The following is a 22,981-nucleotide window of genomic DNA, read 5'->3' as shown; positions in this document are numbered from 1 at the left end:
GTTGATGAGAAGAGCCAGAAGAACAAAATTATGTGTTACAAGACATCGGCATATACACTGATCCACACATACTTTTCCACTAAATATTTTCTCAATAGATTACACTGCACAGATCCTCCAAGGCCTGCTTTAACTTTAACAAGTTTTAGATCAGTTCGATAATGTCATATGTCCTTAAAATCTTGCAGTAGTGGCAGTCTCTGCAAACAATTTTCTTAAGTTACAGAGAATATTTTGCTGCATGTGTTGTATAAATATATCTAACATTTATATTTCTATTTAAATAAATATACTAGATTCTATTAGTTTTGAGATGCTACCTTTATATCTTTTTTAATAAATATCTCTGCTGGGAAAGAACCACACTTCAATAACCTATGTAAACATATTGCATATTATTAGACCTTAAAATCACATGTTTGACAGATAACACAGAGTTTCTCAAGGATTTTATTGCAATCTGTGAAACTTATTAACTGTGATTTCATAGCCAATGACAAAAGATAATAAAAAAATCAGCTGTTCTTTAAGTCAAAGCATTTGTCCATAGATAATAAAAAATCTTAATTTCCATATATGACTGAGGAAGAAAAAAAAACTTTGTCACCTTGAGCTGTTTCCACTCATCTGACCAAAAAGACATAGTAAACCAAAACGTTTTATACTTCAAATGTTTTTGATTTGGGACTCCATACAGCAAAACATGTGGGACTTGACTGAAGAGCTAGTTAAGATCCTGGAAGCACAAAATATGTCTGTAAAAATATGATAAAGAAAAAAACCTGCATACCACTCCAGTCAGAAACACAGGGGTTGGGGAAATCATACAGTAATACCAGATGCTCTTAGTTTAGACTCTTGGACATTGTGGATCCAAATTGTTTCCTTGACCATATATATTACTACTAGATGCTCTTTCTGGTAATGTAAGCATATTGAGTGATCTTGTACAAACTGCTGTTGTTTCAGATTTTTATTTCCCCCTCTGCTCCCACACCCCCAGATCATTATAGTTATTTCTGCATCTTCATTAATTTGGGGATTCTAGATGCTTTTTTATTTCTCTGAATGAAGTACATCAACGGCTTCTGTTTCCTGTTCTTTTTCAGTGATCTGGCAGCTGAGCTGGAATGGAAAAGTTAAGCAAAAAGTCTAGTCTGAACAGTTCATAGTCTGTGTCCTGTGTCTTCCTGAAATAAACTAAGAACTCTTTTCCCTTGCATAAGGTTTTTTTTTTAATTATTTTTATATTTTTAAAATATTCTGAGAAATAAAACAAAAAATTGAGTGAGTTTTGCTGGAATGAAGTAACTATTGAGAAGTAACCCCTAACAAATTGGAAGACTGCCTTCACCATTCTGTGCTCCACCAGAATTTATTGACTGGTAGTCAAGGATGGGAGATGGGAGAAATTGGTTTGAGTTTCTTGAGGAAGAAGGGATTCAGAAGGAGGAATGGTCTAAAAAATGAAGAGTAGTTTGTTCTAAATACAACAAAATTAACAAATCTTTGAAAACAACCCAAATGCTAAAATTGTTTTTTTTATGAAAATACAGTTTGTGGTGGTTTAGTCCATGTACAAGAAAGATAAATGCACATTACACAGGGTTTGGGGGATTTTCTGAAAACAGGTGCTCTCATATGGCAGGTTCACAGGCCTTTTTATGACAGCATCAAGGAAACATTTTGAGATGGGGAAAAAGCGAAGGATTTAGCATTTGAAAAGTTTGAGTAAGCTTGGTTGAAAACAACTGATTACCATGGCCCTTTGTTCCCATCCTGTGGATCCAAACTACTTCTGCAGCTAGGTAACAGTACAGTAGTTTTCACTTATGTTCATAGAACAAGTAAGGTGTCAAATAAAAGTCAAATGTCTGACTTTTCAGTGAAGATTTGCTTGGATTCTCCAACACAGCATTAAGAAAGTTTTACTTTTAGACAATGTACTATATTCATGGTAGTACCTCTATAATGAGCGAGAAAGTAGTTAGCAAAGGAGCATTATTCACTCTTGAAGGTTTTTTTGTCATAATCTGTTTTATCCCAACATATCTCCATCCTCTTCAGCAAAGACACTTATTTTTTTATCTTTTTTCCTTGCACCTTTCTACTCATTTCACTCTTCTGCTGCCTGGAACTCTCATGCTTTCTGCAGGGAAGTAGGAACAGTGACACTTTATGCTCAAGCTTGATAAATGAATTCTTTGCCTTCTTGTTTCTTGGTAAGTGGACCATTAAGCTGTATGTCCTTGACTCTCCCTGTTGGTAGGATGAAAGAATATAACAACAAAAGGATATACCTTTGAGTAAATTTTATTTTACTACCTGCATATGGTTAGTAATATACTTTGTATACAATTTCACTAATATACAACAAGATTGAAAATGTTGTAGAAAGATTAACATGATATGCTTCATGTTTTCACAAGTCTTCTTGAAGTTTGTTGTTTTAACATCTTAACTTAAGCTTGCATTCCCTCTTGCATTACATGAAGATTTTAATATGAAGGAAAAAAGAAACTTATCTGAACCAGTTTTTATAACGTGCATCCTTAACAGACAATAAGTAATTGGAAAAGAATTTTTGTATTTGTAAGGTTTGACCTTGACATTGTTTGTGTAGGCCTCCAAAGCAATTATTGTAGAAACTGAGATGGAAAACAATGGCAAAAAGCAGACAGAAATGCTTGAATTAGTGCAAATCACAAACATAGCTGAGTGGTATTAGATGACAGTTTACTTTTAATAAGGGAAGACATGAAGTAATTAAATCTTGACATACAATTATGAAAAATATCAGGTAACAAGCCTGCTATGCAATATAAAATAAGAAAAGACATTTTCTGAAAACTTGCCTGATGCTCTGTCATCTGAGACTGTTCTTTATGAGTGCAGGGTGAAGGTCAAGGAGGTATCTCAACTCCATCAATCCTTTGGACAGTTACAAATGACCTTTCACTTTTCATAAGACATTCAATATTCTGAATGGGGGGGATACATTTTTCTGTGTTTAGAAAATAGCAAAATTGAAACCTTTTATAACGCACAAGCTGCATTTGTGTTTGAATCTCCTGAATAGCTCATTCATTCTTAAATGTTCATTGACACCAATATCTCATTTACATGAGCTAAATGATATTAAAATGCTGTATCTGTTGCAACAGATACTTTACCCTTTCATATTTGTATTGCATTAATTTTTATATTTTGCCTATTTTTTATCATGTATTTTATGTTTTCTTCAAACAATATTTCAGAACGTTGCTGTGCATTCAGATGGGTTTGAATTGTCACTGCTCTGATTTGATATTGATGCAAATCCGAGCATTACACCACATTTTTGTTTCATATTTATTTTTGCAAGGGTTAAATCCTGAAGTCTGTTAGAATGTGTTCCACCAGATACACATTTCTGCATGACTTATGGGGTTTAACTTTAATCTACAGGCTTTTCTGTGTATAACAAAAGCTTTTTCTTTGGTCATATAATCTTTGATTCCAGTGGCACTGGTGTTAAGTAAGAATTAAGGAATTAATTGTTATTATTTTTGTATTGAATAAAAAAATGCTAGCAAGCTACGATTTCACCTATATTTCGGAAAGTCCTAAATATTTTTTCACTTTTCCACACAGATTCATTTTTTTCTCCCATTTTTTACCAAAACAAAGAAACTTGGAATTCTAGACAAGACTGTTGCTAGATCTGTCCCAATACTCTGCATGTTATGAGTAGGTAATCATTAAGTTGTGATTCAGTGTATAAATATAGAGAAAATAAAGGAAAAAAGGCAAGCACAGAAATATATAAACATTACAAAAGAACAGTATCTCTTCACTAAAGAAACAAAAAAACCCCTTTGAGATAGACCATAATAACAGAATGAGACCAGTCTTGGAACACAAATGAAAACTTACATTGGGAAAACAGAAAGACATATTTTATAGTATCTTAGCTCACTTGCTGTATTTAATCAAAGATGCTAGGACATACAATATAATTAGATCAGTTTAGAAGAATCTATCACTATTTTTAGTGCTGAAAGTTAGGTGTGCTTTCAATTTAACATAACTATTTATTTAAATAATACATAATATCTCATTCATTTCTTATAGAAATATTATTCAAGGTCTGCCATGGGCAACAATGTGAAATAAAGCATAAGCAATTTTATTAGATTTGAAATGCTATTTGGAACAGAATTATTAAAACAATGCTCAGAATCTCAAATTAGATAAACCAAAGTGACATTCATAATATGTCAGTAATTTGGTTTCAAAAACGTCTTGCTACAGTTTTCAAAATCTTGTGATTTAGTTTACGTGTACTTTACTATGTATTCACAGCTTATACCTTACACTGAGCTAGATTCTCTATTCAGACCAGAGTAAATCATGAGTTAGCACAGTTTGTGAAACAGCTTTTTCTCTCTCTAGTTTTTTTTTTCTTAGGTAAGCCCTGAAGTGGAAAAATAGGAAGACGCATTTCAGAACATGTTAGGGAAGGACTCCAGGACAAATATTGTCCAGTGTGTGCTTTTCTACTTATAAAACACCATTAGCATGATCTTGCATCCGAGGAATTTCAGCAAAATGAAAATCAAACACAATTATAGTCTTCATGAGTAGATGTTAGGAAAAAATTTCCTAAGACTACTTATACATCAAAACGTAATAGGCATATATATGGGAAAATACCAAAAGCTGCTATTTACAAATTTCAGAAAATTCCTTTAATTTTGATGAGGTACATTCAGTTTCAAAGTAGTTAAAGAAATAGATGCGAAGTATAGGCATTCCCCAATTTTATAGAGATAAATACAAATAAAAGCTAGCAATTAAAAATTTTAATACTAGGAAAAACAAAACAAAACAAAACAAAACAAATCATGTTTTATGAATTGTCAGTCCCTGTATTATCTGGAAAATTTAAAGATCTGAAAAAGTAGAAATAACAGTAATACCTTTTCCTCCAATCTTTTAAAGGACTTTGCACTTAAGTGTTTCCTGGAATTCCAAAAACTTTTAAAATTCCTCTTTCTGATTATGGTAGAAGGCTATATTTTAACAGAGAGCTTCTGAAAAAAACTTATTTAAAACTGCTGGTCTGTTTTCCTGTTGAGCCTTAGCACACTAGTCTGTGAGCTCTAATTTGGCACTATCAAGTACTGAGTTTAATATATGCTATGGTTAGGCTCTCTCTTGGGTTAATGTATATATGGATATGTATCTTAAAATAGATTGGTAAAAATAAAGAAGCTGGCCAATGCAAGACATTTCTTGTTCTCTTAAGCTGTTAATCATTTGAATGTGTGAATGTTAATTAGTCAGTCAGTCCAATATTTGCACCTTAATGAACCTGACAAATTTAAATTGGTGTCATGGTCTCAGTAGATAGCCTACTGAGTTCCGTCTGATCTTTCCTTATATGTAGGCTAAGATGGTGGATATAGAAGCCAGCAGATGACTGGTTGGTTTGTTTTTTTTTTCTGTTAAGACCTTCGCCTTCTTGGTTTGAGATTAAGGCTCAAGCTGTGAAATTGGGAAGGAAAAGGCCAAAAGTGCAAAAAAACCTCAGGTTGACTGAAATCTACTGAAATAAAATTAATTTAAACATATTCATGGCTCTGATTATAGATCAAATTCATACTTATCTGCAAAGTGACTTTTAGCCAGGCCAGATATACTGAAATAACACGCTGTCTTTTCATAAAAAAAAAAAAAAAGCCAGCAAAACCAAAGGAAATTAAACATGGGAAAAAAATTGCAACATTAATGTGGAGATTTTACATTAACAAAAACAGGAAATTCAGTTTTGGTTCCCAAAACAACCATCATTCAGTCACACTGTGGATATACGAAAATACAGTGAAGTTAATATTGCACAGTATATGGCACAGAAATACAATATAATATGTACAGAAAGTGCAAAGCAGCAGAATTACGGTTGCTGTGGGAACCATACTTTGAATTTAATGACATTTGTTTGTGTCATATCTCAATCAAAATGTTGCATTAACGTAGTCATTTGCATTTAATTCTATATTACATTCCCAGTTTAGAAGAACACGTTTGCAGTTGCTCATGTCTCTGCTTCCAACAGTGATTCAAAATTATATACTTTCTAAGATTATTTTGACAGAATTATATATAACCTCATGATGGAGCATCTCATTACCCTGGCAAGAGACCTTGACGCAGGAAGTAGTTTGTGAAAGGGTTAGGTATTGATAACTAAAAATCTTGGGTTTATAGATGGTTTATTAAATATGCTATTATGCTATTATACCTGTACTTTCATGGGTGAATATTTTGTTATGAGAGATGGAGTGCTTAATTATTTCTCAGTGACCACAACCTCAATGTAAGTGGTCTGAACTCATAAGAAAACAGAAATGTATAATCCATTTAAGATTCAATTTGTGCTTTATTTATTTCTTTTGAGAACATAGGGCATCAGGCTGGGAACAAGATACAGTCACTTAGGACAGAGGTCCATAAGCTTCTGTCGTCTCTTTTACTACAGAAAAGCACTGATGAGAACCAGGTTGAATAGCTACTAATCAGGATAAGGAAAACTGTACACAGAGATAATAAAATAAAGCATAGAATGAACATTTTGTTTGAAAACAGTCTAATAGCCAATATGACAAACAAAAGCAAATGATATGTCCTAGGTATAAAATATTCAATAATACTTTGAAGCGAACCTGAATTTACTTGTGTATGGTACTGTTTTTCCAATGGATATGTCCCCTAGATAATGTCTGCATAGACCAAGACCCTTCTAGCAACTAAACAAGCAAAAGCAGGTGTACTGTTCATACCTCTCTTATAACAAAACATCACTGAAATGAAGATACATATTATGAGAATAAAGGTAAAATAATGACTCCTAAAAGAAGTGAAAAAACGCTATATCACTTTGACTAGGAGAAGGACTTCACCTTGAAACTTCTGCCTAAGTTTCTTCTAAAACCAAGTTCTAGAACTTTTTTATTGAGTATACAAAGAGAGGTCTCAACATCTCTACTTATTTGAAAATATTGCAAGGGTTAGGGCGTGTTGCCAGGGTAAAAACCAACAGAGAGTGTGAAACCAAAGGAAAAGAAAATAAATACAAAAAAATTAACCAAAGTGGTTATGAGAGAGGAAAATATGAAAAAAGGCAAAGAAATAAAATCATAATATAAAATATGATAACATGGGAAGATATAAATATTTAAAGATGAAATATATATTTAGTTAGTTACATTTTTTCTGTACTGTTTAAAAATCTCTACTACTAGGGGAGAAAGGAAATGGAGAAGTTCTGCACTCAGGCCACAGTCTGGACCAATTCATACAGTATTCCCTGCTGACAGCGCTCAACTTGTCAAGCCTCCATATTTTTTTAGAGGCATGTCATAAAAAGTATATACAACTCTACTTCAGGAATTTTACACTGAAGACTTACTTCCATTGTTAAAATGTTTCAAGTGTTGATATATGATTAATACATAAAAAGTTATCATTTATGACTTATTTTAAAAACATTTATAACTTACTTAAAATCATTTGGCAATAGAGGTATCAGATATTTAAAGCCCTTCACATTCTCTGAAAGACTGTCTACTTTCAACTTAAGTAAAAGATGCAAAACTAGCTACTAAATAAATTAGTAAAGAAGTCATATTTAACCCTTATTTGGCTAGATGAAGTGGAAGAGTTTTACTGTGGAACTCATTCAGTTAAAAGAAGTCACATGTGGGTCCCTATTGCATAAATTACATATTCAGATGCATATTTTTTGTAGACAAGTAGATCTGAAGTTCAGAAGGGACTATTCAATCACTTAATCTGACTTCCTTTGTAATATAGGCCATAGAATTTCAGCCAGTTACTTGTGTCTTTAACCCAATAACTTCTATTTGCAGAAACATATTTTTCCAGAAAGGCCTGTGGTCCTGAAGAGCTGAACAGATATATGGCTTCCACTGTTAGCTTGTTTCACTGAGCAAGTACCATTGTAGTACTAAAAAATGTACGCTCCTTCTAATGTGAAGTTGTTTGTCTTCAGCTGTTGGGTCTTCACTGTTGGGTTCTCAAATTGTCCTTTAGTTCTCAGTGCTTTGTTTTTGTGAGAGCTCTGTAAAGTGTATTGAAGTGAAACCTCAATATTTTCTTTTTGACTAGTTAAACAAAAAATTATTAATAATTTTTGGCTCTTATCTGCATCAGCTCTTATTTTCAGGATGCTCTTGAATAGTATCTCAGAACTGGATGTAGTATGTGTTCTGTTAATTACATTTAGAGAGATAATTTCTAGCAGACGTTTTTTAAAGCAGCAAAAAAAGTCTTGAACTGATTGCCTAGAGTCAATATGAATCAAGATTTTTACTTTTTCAAACTCTGGATACACAGGGTTTTTGGAACTTTTTTGTTTGCCAGTTAATATATCAATATGATGAGATCAGCTATTGGCATCCTTATCTGTTTACATACTTTGTTTGTCACAATACAAGATTATTAGAATCCTTTTTCTTTTTTTCCCTCCTGACTTTGCCACAGGCTATGATTATTATTGTGCAGCAGAAACTCTCACCCCTTCCTCCATTGAGGCTGAAACATTACAAGCCCTAATGCTGAAAATGTGTTGAGATGGAAAGCTTAGGAAAAGCTTGAATAATTTATTGTATTGTTCCCATGCATCTTTGCCTGTTATGGGTTGGTAAATAACTAATTAAGAAAACTGAACATCTGAAGGGCTTTTCAAAAATACTCGATGCCTTTGAGGTGGTATTTCTTACAGAAAACATCTCTTCAGGAAATATGCATTATACTTGAGCACAGACAAAGACAAGACAGTAGTACAGAAATCTCCTGAATTCTTTTCGAAGTTGTGACGATATCATACATTGAAAAATCAACAGAAACTCAAACACAGTTGTCAGGAGCTGATGAGATAACTGCATCCCCGACTTCAAATTCAAGCCATATTCAAAGCCTGTTCTCTGGGAAACAAGTCCTCTGTTCTACCACTTGCCTGCATATGGTCACTGAAGAGATTTGGAACCTAGCTATAAATTCCACCCCCCCCACCCCACCATTTATTTACCAAACACAACTCCTTGGGTATAATTTCACGAAATAACTGTCTTCATTTAATTATGCTTACATGTTTTGAGGGGGTCAAGAAAAATATGCTTCCCTACTTTGTAAAGGCATTAACTTATCTGTAGGCCATATCTTGTTTTCTTTGAAGGGTTCTAATTATTTATTTATTTAATAGGAAGCCTTATACAATTTCTTCCTGTCTTCTTATTACAAATCAAGTTATTATATTTTTGCTTTCATATAAGTTGTATGGTTTATTTTGAAGATACACATTTTGAATCCTTATCTCTAAGAAATAGGTTTTTCTCTTATCTGTGTAACTAATGCAAAAACATGGATGGCTTACTGATAATTGTAGTTGTTTGATGTTATACATCTCATAAACAATGTGCCACTCTCAGGCTTTCCTGTTTTTTTTCCCTCTCTGAAGTTTACATTAACTATTTTGCCTCCATTTCAAACAATTTGAACACAGATTGAGAAGAATTTGGGAGTGGAATGGGGATAAAAAAGGATGGCTGAAAATACCTGAGATGGGATAGCCCAAGAAGTCCTTGCTGAATTCAAGATCTTAGAATTAGGAACTGAAACACAGCTACACAAACCTGCAGTAAGATATGTTCAGCAGTGAAAAATCTTAAGCTAAGGCAACAGAAGCAGGGGAAAAAGAAAAAAAAAAAGAAAAGAAAAATAATAAAGACTTCCCAAGCTCCCTGCTGAAAGCAGTCCTCAAAGCCTGAGTAGACAGCTGTTCTTTCTTCCAGTTTCCCTTTTCTGTCTGTTGCTGCAGAATCCCATTTTATAGTCAGTCCCATCAGAAAAGAAGGAAAAAGAGAAAATTAACCCTTTCAGAACCTAAAAGTTAATGCATCATTTTATCATACAGAAGAATATTGAGGCCAATATTTGTGAAGGTATCTCATGCGCCCTTCCTCTTCACCGCAGCTTAACTCTATGATGAATCACTGACAAAATTTCTATCTTTTCAGAAAGTTCTGAGAATATAAATCCTTGGAGTGATTGTATGCAAAATCCTAATAACTGGACCGTAACTGTTCCTGGTTGTCTTTTCAAAGAAAACACCCTTCAGTTTCTTAGAAAAGCTAACCTTTAATGGCCACTGAAAATACTGTAGTTGGTATGTGGAATACTATAGATAACTTCAGAAAGGCTATTAAGGCCTAAGTCTACTAATTCTCGATTCGCGATTCTACTAGTTCTCGATTGTTTATCAATGGGCAGCTAGTGAAATGCTCTGTGGTGACAAAAGTATTCATGCAGCAAGCAAGGAGTGCTTGCTCTGAAGTATTTCAAGTTCAAGAATTTTTGATTAAAAATCTGAAAAACAGTATGATATAAAGTTATACAGGAGATATGAAATGCCCAGCAGTGCTGTAAGAGCTACAGTATGAGGAAGGTAAGTTTCACAGAAATATATCCAGAATTAATTTCAGACTTACAAAGCATCTCACTACCAGCAGATTTCCCTTGAATCACTGTAACTATAGAAGCAAACAAGCCCTGAGAGTTGTTAGTTTTCTGTAACTAGTTTGGCATGGACACATTGGCATGGCATATCCACAAAGAAGATGCTGAACACCGAAATCAAACCAAGGTTTGTTATTTTCATGAGACTTTAAACCCTCAGTAGGTATTCATGGCTTTGCAAATATGGTATCTCTAATTGAATGGGATATACCACATCTCTCTTTTCTATGCTCTCTCCTTCTCAGGATGTAGAGTACAGTTATTGAGCTCCAGACCCAGTGAATTATAATGGAACACCAGCTTTAAAATGGGCCACTCTGGCAAAACATGGCCAAGAAATTTTAGTACCTGTTAAGCATTTTCATTGATGATCAAAGATTAGTTGACATGGATAATATAATTAAAAATGTGAATTCCTGCTGTTTATCATTTGCTGTCATGACTAGTTAAAGCTTACATTGTATCACAGAAGAAAAACTCTTAAACTATTACCTAAGCAACTACAAAATAGCTACAGAGTAAGTCTTTGTTCAGATGAAATCAACCAATGGTCAGAGGTACATAAGATCCACTCACTTTTAATTGCCCATTGTTTTCTGTTACACATTTGAAACGGAACATGGGAATCATGTCTGAAATGTGGATAATAGAATTGGAGGGATTGTCACAGCAGTTTAAGCTGCTGGGACACTGATGATTCTTTCAGGCCTTGACTACCTGTTGTAAAGCTATTATGTTTTCCTGTGTGCTGGCAAGGTCTATGCTGGGGAACCTTTCCTGTAAAGATAAATTGGCAGGCAGGAATCTGTTTACATTCCTTTTACTCTAAGGCTTGTGTGTCTGTAGGGCTATGTGCCTTGTTTGCTGTTTTCAGTGAGATCATGTTTGTCTACATGACGGGTTTGCTTGAGTGGATGGGCTCTGTGGAGGTTTCCTTTCCCTAGTGTTGAGGAAACTGAAGCACTGGAACATATTATGTGTAATTGCAAGAACAGTTAGTAACCCAAACTTGGAGAGCCTTGGGCTGCTTTGGTTTGTGGGTTAAATCAAGCGTGAAGGCATGGGAGCAAGAATCATCTCTTCTCTGCCCATAGTTAGCAGGGTAGGAAGGAATCAGGCTGGTGCAGAAACTGGAAAAATCAAAGCAGCTGAGCTCCCCTAGGGTGCTGTTCTCATTATCCGCCAGTGAGTAGCTCTAGCTAGAAATAATGCTGCTCATCTACTGTGCGTCCTGCTCCCGGCTATAATGAATCACAGTTTGCCAGGGTGATGCACACACCTTGACTTTGGCACTAATCCACGATCATAGCTACCTATTCCCTTGTAACACAACAAGAGGAGGAAACATTCAACTGAGGTAGGAGGCTGCACGGAGGCAGTTTCTTGCCATCTTGGCAACATGCCTCTGATTTCACACAGCTCTAGGCATGCAAGCCCTCACTGGGAGACTGATGATTGAAACAAGCTGTGGTTGGTTCAGACAGCTGACTGGTATTCTCACCTCTCTGGTTTTGGCAGTTCTCATTTCTGTGCCTCTTCTTAGCCTTTATTCCTTTTGGTTATTTCTCTTTCCCAGTCTTGTTTCCTTCCCACATGAAATTAACATGTTTTTAAACTTACTTTCTATCTGATAGCAACCCTACTGCTGATTATCCACCACTGCTTATGTGCCTCAACTGCTCAGGGTAGAAATGGTGAGGATTATGTTATGAACCAGAACCAGCTTTGTTGCCAAAGTCAGTGTACAGAGTTCCTATGCTTTGAGCATGAGTAGAACAACAATGGAAAATAACAAGATTATAAGCACTATGGAACTTAACCATTTTCTTCTTCCCTCTCTATGCCAAATAATGGGTCAGTGCCACTGAAATGAAGACAACTATTTTTTTCTTCCTTTCTTATATTCACTTTACCATTTTGTTGCGCAGAAGAATGGAACAGCAAGAGCTTAGATAGTAGAAGAAAGGAGGAAGTGAATGGAACAGCAGAGCAGTTGTTGCCCAGCAAACTGGGCAGCCTGTTTGCTTTAACTGCCAAGGAAAGATGAAGGCCATCCTGACAATGCTCATCACTTATTCTTTCACTGGAGGTGACCAAGATGTATCCTTATGATACCTGCCTGTCAAAATTCTGACATTTAGGCTAAGCCCAGTGCTATCCTGTTGAGATAGAACCATGTCACTTTCAAGTATCATTAGCCTACATTGAGGCTTGAGATTTCATTAGACTCATTTCATTAGACATTTCCAGTTCTGCTATGCTTGGCCAATTCTCCTTCCTAAAAATAACTCAAATACCCCAAAACACCAAGTCACAAATTCCCACTGGTGGGGGCGTATTACCTTAATATCAAGGTAATTGAAGGAGTAAAAATACATTTCCAGTCTTTTCTAAAAACTAAAAACCTGCAAAGAGGTTAATGGATACTGTTAAGGATGCTTGTTATAAATTAATTATTTTGCTTCTTTTATGTCAGTAACATTTTAAAAATAGATTGGCAAAACAATAAAATTAATAACATAACCTAGGTCAAGTTCAGAAAAAAAAAGTTACTTAATCAGGGAAGGAAACTCCAGTTGTATGTCACAAGCAAATGCAGTGAAAAGAAGAAACAATCTGAAAGGGCATTTGCAATAGTTTCAGAGAAACAACAGACCTGATCAATAGGAAATACGTATAGAGCATATTTACAAATAATTTCTTACAACACATAATATATTTCTTTTGTTTTTATAAAGGTGTATAACCTTTTACAAAGGTTGATCTCCCTTACCAAGTGGATATCTATATCTGAGTTAGTTGTCTAACTCAAAGATCATAAGAAAAGAAAGGTGATTGAAAGAACTACAAGAGGTGTTTCTGGATTATTTTGGCTGCCTCCTTTAGGCTAACAGTTTGCCTTTCAGAGATATTTACTTTTCTTCACTGACCATACAGGGAATGTGAGTGACTGGTTCAGATTTGGATGTCTCCATCATAAATATCTATGTGTGAGAGAGTTAATTCTGCCTTGCTTGTGTGAAAACCAATAGCAATAAGTAATATTTGTGTTGTTAAATTTCATTGCATACACACATCTATAAAATAATAATTTTAGAATTGAGCAGTGCATATTTTAAATTTATAGGCCTCATAGCCTAAAATCTATGGCATTTATACTCTCAACAGTTAGATGTTTGCCATTACAAAGCACTTTATGCAGAGAATTGGTAGATGCAATCCTATTGAAGGCAGCTCTGTAAGGTAAAGGAGTTCAGGAAAGCTGGAGAGTCTCTACAGGTTACATCATCCTCAAGTGTAAGAACAGTCCTGATGCTCAGAAAGACCTGTAGATGTATCAGGAGACCAGCATGGCTAAGCAGTGATCTCCTGATAGAGCTCCAACACGTAAAAGCAGTACACAGAGGGTGGATACAAAGGAGGAGTCTAAAACCATTGCCCAAGGAATGTAGGAATGGTGTCAGGAAAGGCAAAACTCAACTGGAATTCAGACTTGTGATAGACACAAAGGGCAACAAGAAGATCTTCTAATACTATTTTAAGTGTAAAAGGCTGAACAAAGAGAATCTGGGTCCATTGCTGAATGGAGTAGGTGATTTAGCAACAGTGGACATATAAGGTTAGGTACTCAATACTTTCTTTGTCTCAGTCTCCCAGGTCTCTGTGCTTACTGAATGCATTCAAGGAGAACTAGAAGCAGTGGGTGAAGCCTGAATTAGGGATAGCTTGAGAGAACTTAACCCATACAAGTTGCAGAATCACAGAATCGCAGAATCACAGAATCACAGGTTGGAAGGGACCTCAGGGATCATCTAGTGCAACCTTTCTAGGAAAAGCAGAGTCTAAACAAGATGGCCTAGCACCCTGTCCAGACGACTCTTGAAGGTGTCCAATGTGGCCAAGTCAACCACTTCCTTGGGGAGATTATTCCAATGGGTGACTGTCCTCAATGTGAAAAATTTCCCTCTGGTGTCCAATCGGAATTTCCTCAAGAGCAACTTGTGTCCATTCCCCCTTGTCCTCTCCATGTGACTCCATGTAAAAAGGGAGTCTCCATCTTCTTTGTAGCTACCCCTAAAGTGCTGGTACATGGTGATGAGATCCCCTCTGAGCCTCCTTTTCTCAAGGCTGAACAAACCCAGTTCTCCCAGCCGACCCTCATATGGCAGGCTTCCCAGTCCTCTGATCAACTTGGTGGCCCTTCTCTGGACCCTGTCCACATCCTTTTTGTATAGCGGGGACCAGAACTGTACACAGTACTCCAGGTGTGGCCTGACAAGCGCTGAATAGAGTGGGATGATGACTTCTTTATCTCTGCTGGTGATGACCTTTTTGATGCAACCCAGCACCCTGTTGGCCTTCTTGGCCACAGCAGCACACTGTTCGCTCATGTTGAGCTTCCTGTCCACCAGGACCCCAGCTCCCTTTCCATAGAGCTGCTCTCCAGCCAGGTGGATCCCAGTCTGTGCTGCTCTCCCGGATTATGTTTTCCCAGGTGCGAGATTTTACACTTGTCCTTGTTGAACTTCATACAGTTCTTGCTGGCCCACTCTTCCAGCCTATCCAGATCTCCCTGCAGAGCAGCGCTCCCTTCTGGAGCGTCTACTTTCCCACTCAACTTGGTGTCATCTGCAAACTTCATCAGGCTACACTTGATGCTGTTATCCATATCATTTATAAAGATGTTGAATAACATTGGGCCCAATATCGATCCCTGGGGAACTCCACTAGTGACAGGTTGACAGTTTGAAAAAGAGCTATTTACCACCACCCTTTGGGTACAGCCCGTCAGCCAGTTCCCCACCTGCTGCACACACCACTTGTCTAGGCCATAACACATCCATTTCTCTAGGAGGAGACTGTATGAAAGGCCTTGGAGAAGCCCAGGTAAACAATGTCTACTGCCCGCCCCATGTTAACTAGGCAAGTCACTTTGTCATAGAAGGCCACCAGTTTGTCAAGCGCGATCTGCCCTTAGTGAAGCCATGTTGGCTTTTCCCAATCACGTGCTTCAATTGACTTGTGATGGCCCCCAGGAGGATTCGTTCCATAACTTTCCCAGGGATTGAAGTAAGGCTGATGGGCCTATAGTTACCCGGATCCTCCCTCGAGCCCTTCTTGTAGATAGGGGTCCATGGAACCTGATGGGCTGCATCCGAGGATGTCAAGAGAATTGGTTGATGTCCTTGCAAGGTCATTCTCTGTCATCTTGGAAGCCATGAATATTATGAGAAATATCCAATGAGTGGAAGAAAGAATATGTTCCATCCACCTTCAAAAAAGACCATAAAAATATCCAGGGAAGTACAGGCTGTTTCAAGTTCACTACAATCCCTAGGAAAACCATGGAGCAAGTCCTCTTGTAACATATTTCTGGGCACATGAAGGAGGAGACCAAGAAGAGTCAGCATGGTTTAGCAAAGGTAGTTCATGCCTGAGCAATATGATAGTCTTCCATGTTAAAATGTCTGGATTTGTGGACAAGGGAAGAAAAGTAGATGTGATTTACCTTCAGTTTTGGAAGGCTATCAACACTGTATGCCACAGTATTCTCATATTCAGCTTATGACATTGCAGTCCAGATGGGCTGGTAAATGGATTAGAAACTGGATGTTCAGGCTGAGAAGGTAGTGGAGACCAGTAACTGGAAAAGTATAAAAAGGGTCTGTATTGGGATCTGGTTTTATCAATGACCTGGAAGAAGCAACAGAGTGCTTGTTAACCATGTCTGCAGATGACACTGAACTAGGGGAACAAGTCAATACACCCAAGGGCAGGGCTGCCATTCAGAGGGACTTGGACAGGCTGATGGAACAGAAAAACATATATCTTATGATATTTATCAAGGACAAATGCTAAGTCCTGCACCTAGGAAGAAAGAACTCCTTGCACTGATACAGGCTGCGGATGGACTGCCTGAAGAGCAGCTTTGCTGGAAAAGATATGTAACTCTCTGCAAATTGTAAGCTGAACATAAAACAGCAATGGACCCTGGCAGTGAAGAAGGCCAATAGCATCCTGGGCTGTATTAGCAGGAGCACATCCAGTAGATGAGGGAGGTGATTATGCCCCATTACTCTGTACTTGTGAGATGGTGTTTAGAATAGTGTGTCTAGTTCTACCCTCTCTCCCCTCCGCCCCCTTACAAGACAGAGTCTGATAAACTGGAATGAGTTCAGTGGAGGGTCATCAAACTGGTCAGAGGCTGGGGCTGCCCTGGGGCTTGTTCAGCCTGGAGAAGAGACAGCTTTGGAGACACCTAATAGCAGCGCGCTCAATATCTATGAGAAGACCATCAAGAAAACAGACTCAAACTCTTTAGTGTTGTATGACAGGAGGACAAGAGAAAAGAGAAATAGAGGACTGGATATCAGGAGAAACTTCTCCCCTGTGAGGACAGGACCATGTGCAACAAGGCCAAGTTCAACAAGGCCAAGTGCAAGGTCAGGCACCTGGGTTAGGGCAATCACCAGTATTAGTACAGACTGGGAGATGAATTGAGAGAGAGCAGCCCTGCAGAGAGGACCTGGGGATACTGGTGAACAAAAAGCTGGACATGAGCCAGCAATGTGCACTCACATCCCAGAAAGTGAATTGTACCCTGAGCTGCACAAAAAGAAGCATAATCAGCAGGTAGAAGGAGATAATTCTTCTCCTCTACTCTGCTTTTTGAGACCCCACCTGGAGTACTGCATCCACTTGTGGGGTTCCCAGTACAAGAATGAGATGGACTTCTTAGAGTGGAGGAGGGCCACAAAAATGATCAGAGGGCTGGCATACCTCTCCTTTGAAGAAAGGCTGAGAGAGTTGAGGTTGTTTAGCTTGGAGAAGAGAAGGCTCTGGGGAGACCTTATCATGGCCTTTCAATACTTAAAGTGGGCTTATAAGGAAGATGGTGAGAGATGTTTTATCAGAGCCTGTAGTGATAGGACAAGAAGTAAGAGTTTTACACTAAAAGAGGGTATATTTAGGTTACATATAAAAAAGAAATTCTTTATGAAGAGGGTGGTGGGATGCTGGAACAGGATGCCCAGAGAATTTATGGATGCCCCATCCCTAGAAATGTTCAAGGTCAGATTGGATGGGGCTTTGAGCAACCTGATCTAGTGGAAGATGTCCCTGCCCATGACTGGGGGTTTGGAACTAGATGATCTTTAGGGTGCCTTCCAACCCAAACCATTCTATGATTCTGTGACTCTATGATTCTATGACAGTCCAGCAGTGAAGCATCTTGCCCAGAAGGATTGTGTAATCTCTGTCCCTTAGGTTTTATAAAACAGTGGTATAACTCTCCTTAACTTGCAATGAGATGCTCTTCCCCAAATACTTAAGACTGTTTTGCCAAAGTGCACGAAAGACAAATAGTTATTAAACCTTATTTTTTTTGTTCATTTGTTTTAACAATTACAATAGATATTGAGTTCATAGCAGAATTTTTGTAAATATTACAAAAGGATTTGCCAGACTTTCCTTGAAATAGTGCTACTCAGTAAGCTTTTGTTTTACGGAGTTATGTTTTGCAAGGAACAAGCATGAAAAAGTGGTACATTATGAAAAGGGGAAGGTTTTCTTTTGTGTTATGGACTAGTGGTGCTAGGATCTAATGCGTCTTGAAAATGAGATTTAGTGGAAAGCAATGCCTATTGGACTTATCATTATATTGATCATAGAAAGGGAAAAGATAAAATATGTTAGGAGTCTGAATGAGAAGCTTACATGATTGAGAGTTATATAATTAGATAAAAAAATTGAACCTTTTGTTTAGCAGTCCACAGTCATCCCAGACTGACAACCTTAGAGAGTTAAATACACAAGAAATAAAACATTTTCATTTGTTACTATGTATATCAAAATTCTAACCATCTCAGCTGTTATATGGAATAAAGAAAATAAACTTATTAGTCAATCTGTAGGTTAAGAAATTACAGAATGCAAAATAAAAATAGCAGACAGTACCTGAAACATTTTAAATAATAGCCTCAACAGGAATGTTACACTTTAAGAAAGAAATAAAATTAATTAAAGATTAATTAATCTAATTGTTTTCTTAACACAGCAGAGCAGATAAGTAACATTCGGCATGGTAACCCTCATGAAGACAGAGCTAGAAATTGTTCAGTAGTTTTAATCTGTTAATTAAGCATATAAACAATTTCAAAATTAGAATTAAAATTGACATTACTTGATAAGAAAGTTTTGCACTTTGTATGTCTCTTGTCTACCTTGTAATCAGGACATGAATATGAAAACAATAAATACAATGATGGAGTCAGCAATAAACTGTGAAAGCTTTCTAATTAAGTGTTATATGGCTCTACATATAGATGTATGTGAAACTAGAGCTGAGTTCCTGAGATCCCATCCTATATAAAATAATTTGTGAGAGAAAGTCTTGAAACTACTTTGGTGAATTAAATAATTTCTGAAAACTTTTGTGAAGCCAGTCAGAAATGAAACACTCAGACTGCAAAGGCTTCTGTAACACCAACGAGATCTTAGCCTGCTAAAAATACAGCTGGACACATGATGACGTATGGACAGAGACTGACATTGTCATGAAGGTCAGCTAGATATTGAAGTAGCAGGTAGCATGAATTTTAGAGAAAAAAATGTAACAGCTATGTGGTTCCTTCCTCTCTGTCTTTTCTGGCTGCTTAACAAGACGCGAAGGTCTCCCGCCTCTGTGTGTAATTTTTTTCAGTGGTGAGAAAGCCAGCTCTAGGTCACTATTTATCCAGGATTGTAGGTATTGTTTGTAGGTCTTTAATCCAGGCAAATATTACCACACCTTTTTCCTGTGTCCCTTTTTATTTTGTCATTAGTTAGTAGTATTACATGATGATGTGCTTTCTTATTGTGATGTACCACAAACATTTGTATCCTCCCAGCTCAAATGTTCCTACTGACCTTATTTCATAGGCACTTATAATTAAGCCCATATTCCACTTAATACACACTTAAATAATCTACAGAATTTTTATTTGGGTAAACATTTCCTGAAAAGAATTTATTTTAAATATAGCCAGTTTGTTATTTAGGTAGTCAGAAATATATATGAAGTAATTTCATTTATAAATTTGAACTGATATGCTTAACTAATGTTTTACCAAATACAGTTCTGAAAATGAAAAATCCTGCATTTTCATGTTCCAAATTTAAAACAAATTATTCCTCCCACATCTGTTGCCACTGAATGATAACTCCATGATCTTTTACAAAAGTTTTTTAACATCACTATTATCATTCATGTTCTGTAAAAATTCCAGAGTCCTGAACTACGCCTGTCAATCTGTTTTACTGCTACTTTAGACCTTATTTTCACCTTTGAGGCACCTTACAAACTAACCCAAGATTTGGGGATGTGGGTTGTTTTGGAGTTCATTTTGTTTTGTTTTCCAAGGGACTTACCCAGCTGCAATGTTCTGTCACCTCTTTTGACATATTCTAAAATAAAGTCTTTAAATTGCAACTATGTGCATCATACCTCTCTACATTAAAGCAGCTTGTCCCCAGCAATTATTAGATTACAGCAGTCCATTTTTCAGTGCCCGTTTCTATCAATTTTGTGAACAGGGGTTTGTTCCACAATGCCTTGATGCTATACTTTTTAAGCCCACTGCACTTTGTTATCTTTAAGTTCTTGCAGAATGAGAACCTGCCTGAAAATTTCTCTGCATGGTTTGCTATCCCTTTTGAATGACCACAGCTCCTTCATCTCAAGCACTATCTTCTATTTCATTGCAGACCCACATGCTCTGGGCGTGGTGACCTCTTTAAATATCTCACCTATAAACCTTTCATTCTAGTGAATGCTGCATACTGTGGCAATTTGTCTGTTGGGATCATCAGTCTTGCTCTTGAGGTTCACATATGCTCTCTTCAGATGTCTTCATCCAGGAAACACCACATCTTATTCTGCTCACAGATCATAAGAATCCTCTTTGGTTTAGGTCCCTAATCCCTCAGACTCAGAGTCTCTTTTAACTTGTAAGAATAATACTGAAGGGGGAAAAAAAGACAATAAAACTGGATGTAACGACATCCAATCAGTCAGTAAACCCCCCTTACTCCTCCCTTACCCACTTACAATCAGCACCAGCTGTAGTGCAATTAAACTCAGCAGGTGTTCAGAGGAATTACATTTTATCACCACCATCCCCTCTCCTCCTATGCTCCCCCTTCTCTCCCCCCATTCCCACAAGACTCAACTGCCTTTCTTTATGGACCTATAAAAAATAGAGCAAGTCAGATATATAACAGCATTAAAGTAACCAAAGAATTAGTAAAAGAAGATGAAGATAGATTGAAGAAAATGTGCTTGCAGACATTAATGGGAATGTTTAGAATAAAAACATTAATATTGCTTAAACTGATAGTTACAAACTCTTCAGGGTGTCTTCATTGTCTTTTCACTTCAGGTAAAGCCCTTAACTTGATTGTACAAGGTTCTGAACATCGTTGTCTAGATTCAGTGATGTCATTCATCATACGCTTGTGAAAACCACAATGATGGTTTCATGTGGCTACTCACATGCTTAAAATTACCTATGCATGCAAGTGCTCTGATGATCATAGTGCTTAGCACCTTGCAGAACCAAATGTTAAATAAGTAATATTATTATCAATTCATGGAAATACTAACTCTGAAAGGGTTAAATGGAAGACTCTCAATTTCCATGTTGCTAACTACTATTATTTGTCCCTGAAAAACTAATTCAGAATATATTTCATATTGTATATTGCCCATTAGAAGGAAGAAAATAAATCCTTCTTGTTTAGTATTTCTTTCATAACTCATTTTAGTCTTTCTTTCTATGATCAATCTTCATCATGTTTGCTAGCAGATGTTTTTATTTGTATTCACTCAGCTCAACAGTATTCTGTATCACTGTAAAGAGAGTAGCCAGGCAAATGACAGTGGAAGTGATAGTATATTCTAATACTAAAATATCAAGAGTAAAGTTACCACTTAAATACAAAAATTCACTCTTTTTCTAAAAAACATTACTTTTCTCAGACCTTTCTGTGTGTACATTGAATATCAAAAAGAAAATTTGAAATTTTTAAACATTCTAGTTGATGCTAATCATATTATAGAAACAATTATTTCTTTAGAATTAGCTGTTTTAAATACTTTCAGAATTCTAAAGTTTATTTTACACAGCTTACACTTCCACATGCTATTGGTAGTGCAGTATTTTTCTCTTACAGTGCGATCACCTCAGAGCTTAATCAAAACTGGATCTCATGGTTTTTGCTAATAAAATTTACTGGGGTGAAAAATAGAAGAGCGTTAATTAGCAGGACCACATGTTACAGCATCACAGGGTACAGTTGTATCACTGACTATGTAGCTTTCTCTGTAGACTGAAGCTGTATCTGCCTCTGAATTAGGTATTTTAGTAATACCTAGTAAGAGTTTTAATATTTTGCCCCAAGAGTATATGAATACAATCCTCTAAAAGTGTATAATTATTCTTTAAAATGTTAAAAACACTTAGAAACTTGAGAATTTTTCTCTCAAATGGAGTTTAAATACATGCAGATCAGATTTTTTTTATATTTAACCTTTAATTTCATATAATATGCTATAAGGAGGCATACATTCAAAGGGACTAAGTACAAAGGTTCAATACTGCTCACGGAATAGGCAGGCAAAGGTCTTGTGAGAAAGTTAATCATGTACTCAGAGACTGTAAAAATACACATACGGAGAGATTAACATTGCACAGCCAAACATCGCTGCTGCGGTTCTTAGCCTCAGACTGTTTGACTTGATATTCTTTTATGCAATTCCCTAAGTATTAAAGCAGCAAACATATGAACAAAGAAAGCTAGAACCTTACTGACTCCTCTGAACAATGTTAGCAGGCCTGGAATCTTTAGAGCTAATGAAGTTTTTCAGCAAGTGAAGCTTTAGAGTAATATAAATACTGAATTTTGACACATTATATGGATTGACCGGTATAGTCATATACTTGGCCCTATAGTGTAGGGGTATATGACCACTTAACAATTAGATTTCATAATTATTTCTTAAATCAGGAAGGATGTGGAGCCTACTAGGGAATCCTGGGTTGTATTTCAGGTTTTATAAGGCAACGTGCTAAAGATCTTTCTGTTCTCTCCATTTCAGCCTTCTTCCTTCTGCATTTTTTTCCATTTCTTTTGCCTTAGCCTGTCTCTTTCTTCCTCTAAGCAGCCAAGAAATCAAATGTTCTGGCATTCCATTCCCTCTGCATATAGCTACATATTTCTAAAGCTCAGATCATCGTAAAGTTTTTAGTTTGTTTTGGAAGATATCAAAAGATAGACATTTCACCACGTTTCTTACAGCCGTTTAACCTTCTAGAGTGGAATTATTAGACCTGAGTGTGGTATTAAGAAATAATTCACTTGC

The sequence above is a fragment of the Phalacrocorax carbo genome, chromosome 2, assembly GCF_963921805.1.
Source record: "Phalacrocorax carbo chromosome 2, bPhaCar2.1, whole genome shotgun sequence".
NCBI lineage: Eukaryota > Metazoa > Chordata > Aves > Suliformes > Phalacrocoracidae > Phalacrocorax > Phalacrocorax carbo.
This window is presented reverse-complemented; position numbering follows the sequence as displayed.